A 12,216-nucleotide genomic window follows, 5' to 3' on the forward strand; every position below is an offset into this window, starting at 1 on the left:
TGGCCCACATCACCTGGTCCACATGATTTCCGAGAAATATCCTCAAGACCCTTTCCGAAATTACGGGCCATAAATCCCTGTTTATTTTACTCTTTGTTTTGAAAACACAATTTCTGTGATAAATGCAGTATCTTGTCATACGTTGGTTTTAGTTTACATTTATGAAACCATTTCAAAAATCCTTAAAGCCTTATAAAGTGGGATTAAGCAAAGTTATCCAGACACTTTAATTGTACCCCATTTGAGCTGTAAATTCAAATCTAAGGATTACGCTTTATGATACAAAGATTATCCAAGGTCACCAAAAGTCCGTGTCTTATAGAAGGAGAAAAGTTAGATTCTTCAAGATATTTCCTCAATTCTAAAAGCCCTAGATTTATTCCTGAAAGTTTTGTTAAACTAATTAAGCCTCTTTTAGAAAAAAAAACTCGGTATTTGTTCATTAAACAGAACACGCTCAAGAATTACGCTGTGTACGATCTGACAAAACTGGTTTACCTTTTTAGAATTGGCAATGATTTTCTTATTTTGAGGGAAATAATCTACGATGTAGGTATATTTTGATTAAATATTTAATATATAGAGATGGATAGGGCTAGATACTTAATATAATATAGCCTAGTTTGTAAAGTATTATATTATCATCATGTTTCGATATATTTAACTAGCATTAATCCAACTTCACTTCTTGGGTGAGTTCCTTTTAATAAACAAGTATCAAAACCTCTCATCAAGAATTTCAGTAATGATTTTGTAGCATCTCGATTGAAAACATTGTTTTATGACCCAATACAGCTATTCATGCTTTCACTATTTAATACATAACCTTGCGGCTCTTTGAGAGATAAACAAGGTGTAGTCAGGGAATCAACAATTCATAGCTAGTTTGAAGCCGTTCGCTGCTGAAAAAGGAATCCTTTGGTAAAATTACCAGAGTAAGAAAGAGGTTTGACAATTTTATTGTGTAACATATTGGGGAAATTCTAGATTATTCTAGATATAGATAAATTCTAGATGTATAGGAAATTCTAAATTACCAGAGTAAGAAAGAGGTTTGACAATTTTATTGTGTAACATATAGGGGAAATTCTAGATTACTTGGACGCGATTACACATTCTCGCTCTTTACGCTAAAGTTTTTTATTGTTTAAAAAAATAGAGTTATGAAAAAGTCAAACTTTAGCATAAAGAGCAAGGCGTTGAGGAGGGGACAGCCCCTTTCATATACGGAATAATTTCTGTTCGTTTTAAGTTTTAATGTCGCTCCTTACTTTCAGTTAAAAAAACATGTTTTTTTTTATTTAATTTTTGAACGTTTTTGAATAAATGCAGGTTTTGATCTTGGCTCACAGTACATGAATAATTAAAACAAAATTTTCATATTAATTTACTTTTATTTGGTTAAATGGCTTTCTCGAAACTTGTTTCAGTTTATTTACGAACGTTTTTATTAGTAATAAATATACGTATATATATATATATATATATATATATATATATATATATATATATATATATATATATATATATATATATGTATATAAATTAGTTCAGAGGTTTATAGGAATTACAAGTAGGTTTCGCAGTCACGAGTTGGTTTTAAAGGCATTTTGAGAAAGTTTCTGCCAAAAGACGTGTTCCAGGGTAATTGGACCGCTAATGGCAGATCAAATGAGAGGAGTTGTTTGTACTCGCCGATATATATATATATATATATATATATATATATATATATATATATATATATATATATATATATATATATATATATATATATATATATATATATATATATATATATATATATATATATTTATATATATATATATATATATATATATATATATATATATATATATATATATATATATATATATATATATATATATATATATATGTATATAAATTAGTTCAGAGGTTTATAGGAATTACAAGTAGGTTTCGCAGTCACGAGTTGGTTTTAAAGGCATTTTGAGAAAGTTTCTGCCAAAAGACGTGTTCCAGGGTAATTGGACCGCTAATGGCAGATCAAATGGAGAGGAGCTGTTTGTACTCGCCGATATATATATATATATATATATATATATATATATATATATATATATATATATATATATATATATATATATATATATATATATATATATATATATATATATATATATATATATATATATATATATATATATATATTATTATTATTCATTTATTGCCCGTCAAAAAAAGGTACAGTAGACGGAGTAATCACTAAAGAAAACAAAAAAGAAAAAAAAGAAGAAAAAGAAGGACACAAACACACATTGAAAATTCAAACACATGACAAAACAAAACTCTTCATTAAATTAATACGAACAGTGACTATATGCATTACATTAATATAAAAAACTATTGTGAACAAATTGTTGACCATGGATGATTAAACTTACTTTGAAAACGGGATAGAGATTTATTAATGCTAATATTAGGGTCAGATAGCTTATACAAATGTATAATTCTACGGTTTCTTGTCCACGGGGGCAAATGTAGAAGATATTTAGCAAATCTGAAGAAGATTGATCGTAGGTGCTTTTTATCTGTAACTGTAAAGAATCTCAAGAAAGGAGCAATGTAAAGCAGATGAGGAAGGGCTGTGGCGCTGTAAATGGATGCTAGAATATAACGGTTGAAACGAAGTTTGCTTTTTACGATTACAGCGTAAGAAATGCTAATTTTACGCTCAACGTGAGAAATCAGCAAACGACGTGTGTGGCCTATAGATGTGCCAATTGGGAGGCTCAGGTATGTAATATGGTCTGAGGGTTTAACAAGAGAACCGTCCATATTTATAAGAGAAGTAGAGGGATTTCGCCAATTGAAAAGGATTACTTCGGATTTCTCAGGATTAAAAGACAGACCAATTTTTGAATATTCAAATTTGAGGATTTTGAAATTCTGCTCAATGCGCTGGATCGTACGGCTGAGATTCAGGATGTCATCAGCATAACAAATAAGAGACATATCGATTCTCCCAAAAATGCATGAAGGAAGACACTTTGCCTGCGCTTCCAGGACACTATTATTGAACAGGGTTGGGGAAGTGATAGCTCCCTGTCTAGTCCCTTTCTTAACGAGGATGGGGTACTGAGGATTCACAAGCATATTCGAGGGAATCTGAAGAGTTTGGCCTCACACTAGAATTAATGCAATTATATAGGGAAGGATGAAGAGCCGACTGCAGGAAAAAACGGGATGGAAGTTTTAAACGCACTTTTAGATTCCTATATAAATCCCTGAGAACACGGACAACTGATGGGTTTACGCCTCCGCCTTGCCATATGAAGAAGCATGGACGAATGAATTAAGGAATCGAACGCACGTCTAACGTCATGTCATATATATATATATATATATATATATATATATATATATATATATATATATATATAAACTGTATATATACAAACTGGAAGAATATTCTATAATAGGAGCTTTTCTAGCGTAAAGCCCCGCAAAATTTTGGATCTGCCGCTAAAATGTGTGATGTCCTTTCAATTTTCTGAAAATTCCCTAAGAATTTTACGAAAAACACTTCTTAACAGACGTTTGGTATTTTCTGATAGGGCTATTGTGTCAACTTTTACCACATCAACCAATAATTAGAACCCAACTCCCAAAATTGGTCTCAATCAGGAACCCTTATCACTATCTAAATTCAGATAATGTCAAGGTTTTCAATCAGAGGTGTTTATGTTTAATGTTCAGGAAAGGTCTGCCCATTTCACGAAAACTTTAATTGAAAATAAAACTAGTCTTATCTAGAAAATAAATATCGTAGAAAATAAACCTTACGACGTGAAAAAAAAAATGATAAACCATCCAGTGGCGGATCCAGAGGGGGGGGGGGCGAGGGGTGCCCCCCATAGTAGTCTAAAGTATCGTAATTTACTTAATTAACGCAAGTTTTGCGTTAATCAAACTTGCTCCTAACATAAGTTTATCGGATCAACCTATTTTGCCCCCCCCCTAAAAAATCCTGGATCCGCCCCTGAAACCATCACACCTATTCCACCAGTTATAAGCAGAAAAAAAATCCCTATTTTCACAAATTTCACCAACCCCCCGTCCCCTTTTTTATAAAATCCTACATAGGCCAATCAGTTGAATCCACTGTTTGCAAATAATAGATGAAGTCATAATTTGTATGTAAATTAAGTAATACCTGTGAGATGGGACACTTGCAAACCACTTGGCTGGCTCACCAAGTTTTTTTCTGCTTTCACAATTATGAATGATACAATTTCGAACCATTTCTCATTGATTGACGCATACAGACTAACCTGCTAAACCATGAATAAGTGGGAGGAGCTTTTGTTCGTACCAGGAATGAAGACCAGAAATGATCTGCGATAAGCTTACTGGATACTTATATGAACTCTAATGTTAACTTTGGGTAAAGTTTATAACTTTCAGCCCTCCTCCTAGGGGATTCAAGGGGTTAAGTCATCCTAAAGACATATTGATAATATTTTTGACCATGCTAAACAAAATGGCTATCTTAAAATTTTGATCCGATGACTTTGGAAAAAAAATGAGCGTGGGAGGGGTCTAGTTGCCCTTAATTTTTTTTGGTCACTTAAAAAGGACACTAGAACTTTTAATTTCCGTTCCAATGAGCCCTCCCACGATATTCTAGGACCACTGGGTCGATACGATCACCCCAGGGGAAAAGAAAAAACAAAACCAAAAATAAATAAACACGCATCCGTGATCTTTCTTCTGGCAAAAAATGGAATAATCCACATTTTTGTAGATAGGAGCTTGAAACCTCCACAGTAGGGTTCTCTGATACGCTGAATATGATGGTGGGATTTTCATTAAGGTTCTAGAACTTTTAGGGGTCTTTCCCCCTTTTTTCGAAAATCAGCCTAATTTTCTCAGGCGCGTAACTTTTGATAGGTAAATTTAAACTTGATGAAACTTATATATTTGAAATCAGCATTAAAATCTGATTCTTTTTATGCATCTATTGGTATCAAAATTCCGTTTCTTAGAGTTTCGGTTACCATTGAGCCGGGTCGCTCCTTACTTACAGTTCGTTACCACGAACTGTTTGATAAACAAGGTATAGTCAGGGAATCAACAATTAATAGCTAGTTTGAAGCCGTTCGCTGCTGAAAAAGGAATCCTTTGGTAAAATTACCAGAGTAAGAAAGAGGTTTGACAATTTTATTGTGTAACATATTGGGGAAATTCTAGATTATTCTAGATATAGATAAATTATAGATATATAGGAAATTCTAAATTACCAGAGTAAGAAAGAGGTTTGACAATTTTATTGTGTAACATATAGGGGAAATTCTAGATTACTTGGACGCGATTACACATTCTAGGCTGATTCCTTAGCTATGTCTAATTTATGCGTTTATAATATTTTGAAACACTAATATAATTACTACTCATGTGTGATCATAAGATGAGGGTGCACAAGTAGAACCTATCCTTCTGGAAGAGCACAAATTTGCAAAATGTACAAAATTCTATAATTTTTGAGGATATTACACTCTTCTGACAAAAAGACAACGGTAAAATTCTAGTTTAGCTACTTTGGCTATCTTGGAAAGGGGTTAGGTTAAGAAAATGAAACTTTCAGGGATGGTTCTACATGCTAAAGTATGGCCCGGGAAGGTATTTTGAAGTACATACCTTCACTCCCTCTCCCTCTAGAAGGTCCTAACCTTTGATGACCTTTAAAAATCTGTAGCGTTATAAAACTGAAATCTTGCAAAATAGATTTTCTGCTTACATGAACTACAACAAAATTGTTTTCAGCTTCACAACTTTGCTCAATCCTAATTTAGAAGGTTTTAAAGATATACAAATACATTTTTTAAATTTCGAAAAAAATAGCATTGATATGGCTTAAAATTCTACTCAAATAACAAGAATTGCATATTCAGAACTAAAGCCAGAAAAAAAGAAACTGATAACTGAAAATTAAGGTAAAATGTTGTTTTGTCAAATTTTATGTAGGTATAGACCTGTCATGTAAGCAAATTTCAGGACCCTCTAGAGGGAGAAGGAGTGGAGGTAGGTACTTCAAAGTACCTTCCCGGGACATAGGCTACCTTAGCCTGTAGACCCATCCCTTAAAGTTTCATTTTCCTGACCTAACCCCTTTCCAAGATATTCAATAGTAGCTAAAGTAGTATTTTACCCAAAATAACAGGACTATTACTATTATTGGGGTGGTAAACTAGGGCCAAACCGCAAATCTGATTCGCTTTTTAGACCATGTTAACTTAAGAGAAAAAACAAGCTTTGTATTAGCTTAGAATTGGGGCTGTTGAGAAGAAAAACTGTTAAGAAAACAATTCCATAATATGCAGAATAATTGTAGCTAACCTCCCCCCCCCCAATAATGAAAATGTAGGTACTGGTGCGTTACATGGTCACTTCTAAAAAGTCAGGTTTGGTTAATGCTAATGAGATAAAATAGGATGAATATATAATAGTTTAGAACCAAATTTGGGCTATATATTTGTACATTAGGAGGGTGGGGTGGAGGGTAAAGCATAGCATATATTAAATATGTAGCCTAACCTAACCTAGGTACCGCCCCCCCCCCCTAAACCCCCAAGCAACATTTTAAATATGGTAAACACAATGAAAACTACTCTTTGCATTCCATTTCTCAATAGCAGTCTCTTGAAAATAACCAGTCTGGCGGGTTTCGTCTCATTAATTTATAAAAGAGCTTATATAACGCACCAGTACCCAAATGTGTGGCCAAAATTATAAATTTCCCATGCATTTGCCATGCATCCCTCTCTTTTCAACCCGTGTACCCGTAAATCAAATCAACGCTGACGAAATCAAGAAACAAAAACACATTTGAAGTATATAATTTTGGCTATACAGTAGTACATTAAGGGAGGGGGTAAATCATAATTGCAGTCAAGATATATTAACTCCAATTATCATGCATATTATGAACATACATCGATAAAACTAGTGCAAATAAACCAATCCGGTGATATTTCCCTTTGTCTGTAGGATTATAAAAAACACAAAACAATATAAGAGTTTGGGTAGAGTAAAAGTAAACCATTTAAGGACCATTTAACAGTATAACCATTTAATAAAACATTTTAGGATTGTTGCTTTATTTTTTTTTCACTTAATTTTGCATCACTTCTTTATAATGAGCTCAGTTCAATGATTTACTGTCCTTTTGGGTCTGAAAAGGACACTATGATTATCTTGTAGACAAGTTTGAAGTGAACAAATCTTGATAGTATTAGGACTACAGATTAACTCTAGAATCTGTACCATAACTTAAAATTGTGAGGATACGTACCTCACTTTTGACTCCTAAATCAATATTTGTGTTTTTTATACTTGGCTTTTGTGTTTTCAGAAAGCGCTAGTTTTCTATAATCTAGAAAACACTATTGGTGGGTATATACATTTTTGGCTATTTTTATTTTTTTTATATATTTCTCAGGTGACACTACATAAGGGGATGCCATAAGTTCTTATAGGCATACTCACGTGCTAGGGTCAGGAATTTAATGTGCCGAAGCTTATATTAGCAAGTGTGTATCATGGTTGCAGCGGCAGCTGCAACCTAGTAGAGAGCGAACAACAACCTAAAGTTTTCTTTTTTTCAAGGCCAAAAAAGGCACTTTTTACGCAATTTCTCAAGGGGTGGGGCTAGAGGGCTACCAGAACATTGTAGATAAATTTTTGATAGTTCATATAAAAAAATATTGCTCATATATACGTTCTTCCAGTAAATTCCATCATTTGCAAGTTTCAAATGGCACTAAAAACACTACTTTTAGTCTCGTGTCTCAAGTGGAAAATCTGGGGCTAGTGCGCTACCAGAACTATTTAGAGTGATGTTTAATGGCTCATTTGAAAACTTTTGTTCACATCTGTGTGCTGTTTATCATTTCTACCATTCGTAAGTGAGATATAGCACTGGAAACAACACTTTTGGTGCCACTTCTTAAGTTGAAAATCATGGAAGTATAAAACGGTATCATTGTGGTAATTATGGTCCAAAACCCTTAACTGGACGTTTGCAATGTTCTTCCTCCAGGCCCCCTTAATAAGCAACGCAATTAAAGTCCTAAAAAACACCAATATATTAAGTTAGATTATTAGAGGCGTGGCTCTTTTATTACAACGATGAACTTCAAATTAGAGCCGCGTTTTCAGGCTCAGCGGGTTCGAACACGGGTCGTTCTCATCTAATTTCAAGTTTCTAGTTTTTCGTCTAGTTTCAGCGGGTTCGAAGGTCCAACCCCGTATTTGATGCACTAGATGCACTGATTCACAAAGCTTGATGCACTAGACGAAAACAACCCACGTTCGAAGACGGGTTGTTCACGGCTCAGCGGGTTCAAACACGGGTTGTTCTCGTCCAGTGCATCAAGCGTTGTGCATCAGTGCATCTAGTGCATCAAACACGGGGTTGAAACTTCCAACCCGCTGAAACTAGACGAAAAACTTGAAACTAGACGAGAACAAACCTTGTTCGAACCCGCTGAGCCTGAAAACACGGCTTAGATTATCACGCTTTCGATTCCTGCTTGAATTTTTTCTCAATCATGGTTTGTCCCCTTCTTACGATTACTTTTCAGATAATTTACCATTTTTGCAAATGTGATACACTCATATTTTAAAGCATATCCCGGGAAGACTAATTTAAAACCTATTACTCATATCTACGGGCCTTTTATCAATTTTACTATCCATAAGTGCCATATAGCACTAAAAACGGTACTTTTGGTGCCACTCATTAAGAAGAAGAGTTTGGAAGCATAAAACGGTACCATTGCAATAATTATATTCCAAAGCCCTTAACTGGAGGTTTATAAGAACCCCTCACGTATACTCCCCCTCCAAGCCCTCTTAGTAAGTTTCATAAATCGCCTACTAATCTTAAAAGTAAAAGATTATTGCGAAAACAAATTAACTAAAACTAAAAACTTTTCAACTAAAAATCTACCAAAAATTAAGCTTGAGTGATCAAACAGTTTTGAATTGAACCTTCAAACCACTCTGTGATGAAGCCTGTGTGCTAGTTCTAACGGCGGTAATTGAGGGGAAGGGACGACCTTTCTGCGGTATTTTCAAGATGTATCTTATCTCCCCTAGATCGGTGATCAGAAATTATATTAAAAAATAAGTTTTCAACTGAAACTAAGGAGTGACATTAAAATTAAAACGAACAGAAATTATTCCTTATAAATAGAAAAATATCATGGCGGCGTTGTTTCTACATCCAATTTTAATCAAAAACGAGCAAAGATTTATTTAAAAAAACAAAGTTTTCTGAGGGAAGTAAAGTTCGAAGTTGAAACTTAAAACGGACAAAAATTAATACTTCACAGCCTATCCAACATATATATCAATAAAACTAGTGCAAATAAATCAAATAATTATGTTTCCCTATGTTTCTAGGATTATAGAAAACAAGCGCTTTACTGAAAATAAAAAATAATATAGGATTTTTGGTACAGTAAAAGCAAACCAATTAAGGACACTCCTTACGGAATAAAAATAAAGTATTTTAGAACTGTTGCTTTATTTTATTTATTTTTTTCGTTTAATTTGGTATCACTTCTGTACAATGGCTCAGTTCAATGACTGGCTCTCGTTTTGGTTCTTAAAAGAACATGTCGTGATTATTTTGTAGACAAGTTTGAAGTAAAGCCGTCATGATAGCATTAGGACTGTAGACTAGCTTTAGAATATGTATCATAGCTTGAAATTCAATGTTGTATAAAGAGAAATAGCCGGATTTCCAGAGTTCAGAGAATTTTTCTTAGGCTAAGTAATAAGCTAAGTAAGCTATGAAAATAATAAGAAAATCAAAAGGTTCCGTCGGGAAATGTTTCTTAAGCTAAGTTCTGCCGAGGAATTTTACGATCGCATCATTTGAGCCGTTATAGGTTATCTCGTGCCGTTAAGAGCTGCACCGACTGCAATGGGGGGAATAGATGAATGGGTGACCGCACCACTCTCAATCTTAGAGAGAAAAAAAATATGTAACCACAAAAGTGTAACCTCTTTCCCTCGAGTTATCTCCAAATCAGATTCCTTAGGGAGTGCTGCCTATGGAGAACAATTGAACTAGTTATCTACTGTGCGATGAGATTCAGGCTTATAATAAGAACAAACACAAATAGAAAATTAATAGGTTTATTAGACTTACATATTTAGGTGTACAGAAATATACGCATATATGACAAACTTTAGTAACATCGAAAAATGAATGCTCTCATCATAATGCCTCCATAATAATAATAATGACTGAATTGCAATGCCTGAATGCCTCGAAAAACACTTTTCATCGCTGTATATTTCCAGTCCTGATTCTGCGCCCTGAGAACTATTTCACAATTGGCCCAACTCTTGTGAAGGGCCCGCTACCTTGTAATTATGTTTGCAAACTTACTTCATTATACTAATTGCCCATCCAATAATTTGTTTCTAATATTTTTGATGATTAAACATTCATACTACTATGATAAATTAAACTTCCTGTGAACTTTGTATCTAGTGATTTTTTTATTGCCAAGCATCTTCGCAAAATTCAAAACCGATTAGCGTCGATGTTGGGCTGAGACTAAAATGCAGTTTCTCCTTTGCTGATTAAGAATTTTTCTTTTTGAAACGGGATTTAAACTTAATTAGGGGAAGTTTAATTTATGTTTATGTTTTAATTTAATATATGTATATATATATAAATATATATATATATATATATATATATATATATATATATATATATATATATATATATATATATATATATATATATATATATAATATATATATATATATATATATATATATATATATATATATATATATATATATATATATATATATATATATATATATATATATATATATATATATATATATATATATATATATATATATATATATATATATATATATATATATATATGAACGATTTAAAGTGTTCACTAAATTCACTGGTACTCATTAAAACATTTTCACTGGGCTTGTTCGTTATATAATTTTAATAATAAGTTATCGAAGTTGCTTTTTCAAAACTATTTTTTATCAAAACTATTAAAATGTGACATGTGTAAATTCACTCCTATTGCATCACCTTACGTGTCTCTTAGCGTACTCACTCCTTCTATTGTAAATTATGGTCCTTCACTTCTTTCGTCTTGGCAAAAAAAATGTAAAACACTTACAATATAGTTTCTTCACAGAACAGTTCGAGCATTTTTATGTTCATCTTGGACGAAAAGCCTTGTCTAATTGTCAAACGGGAAATGATACTCCCAGGTACAAGTGTGTGGAATTTTGATATCAGAGTTCATTCTCACCTGCTGTTTTTGGATAGTTCATAAGGTGCTTTATCGTTAAGGGGTTGAACACTGGGACTGCGTTGATAATAGATGGGTTGATTTTCTTCTCAGCATATCGTTCTTGGGATATTTTAAAGTACATAGAGAATGTAATTCTCGTATAAAATTGTTCGTTCGTGCACTTAAAGATTAAGTTCTCTTATAAAATTGTTTGTGCATGGCTTGTACCTATTTGCTTTTGTTGGGACTTCTTGGTTAATCACAGGGGAATTGATGTTTGGATTTGGAATAGGTCGACATCAAACTTTAGTGACTCCTTGAACGTATTTTCTTTAACTTGTGGAAGGAGCATATTGTCACTGAGGAGTTAGTCACTGGGGTTAATCTTGGTTTCTGTAATTCAGTGGTTGGTTTCCAGGTCCATTTTTCAGAAATTATCTCGTAATATTTATGGGAAAACAGAGATGGGAACTTTTCGCATTTAATAGAGGTGATAGGATGGATTCTGGGAAATGGTCGAAAGGGATGTGACGCGTGAATCTGCGACACATAAATGATTTTTGGGATCATCAAATATCACAACTATTCAGTCATACGGTACATGGGTCCATAAGGATTATCAAGGGTGATATTTATGTACTTATATTTTGTACTGGTCAATGGGGTTTCCATGATTTATGTGTTTATATAGTTCGATAATGCACTGGATACTGAGATTCAAATATAGTGTTACCTGATATGTAGTATGGTTTGTAGTCGAGGAAAAAACGATCAAAAAGGTAACTGTAATTTTCGTAAACGAAGCTAAGATAAAAATTGCCTTGAGTCTATGGTGAGTAATCGTCGTTGGTGGAGGTATAATGAAAATAGATGC

The 12,216-nt window shown here is 33.2% G+C and overlaps 1 protein-coding gene across 3 annotated transcripts in view; it reads left to right on the plus strand.

The window, feature by feature from the left end:
• The first annotated feature begins 927 nt into the window (after nt 1–927).
• LOC148955976 (uncharacterized) overlaps nt 928–12,216 on the plus strand; it is a 60,087-nt gene continuing 48,798 nt past the window's right edge. Inside the window, exon 1 of one of the 3 annotated variants that reach the window (XM_089093425.1) lies at nt 928–946. The gene's annotated coding sequence lies outside the window, so the exon portion shown is untranslated. Of the gene's footprint in view, nt 947–5,129; nt 5,195–5,278; nt 5,301–12,216 lie in introns of those variants that run through there. The other 2 variants (XM_089093406.1, XM_089093416.1) reach the window with 2 other exon arrangements.

The sequence above is a fragment of the Artemia sp. Qi Xiang Cuo genome, chromosome 1 (genome assembly GCF_049724085.1).
Source record: "Artemia sp. Qi Xiang Cuo chromosome 1, ASM4972408v1, whole genome shotgun sequence".
Lineage (NCBI taxonomy): Eukaryota > Metazoa > Arthropoda > Branchiopoda > Anostraca > Artemiidae > Artemia > Artemia sp. Qi Xiang Cuo.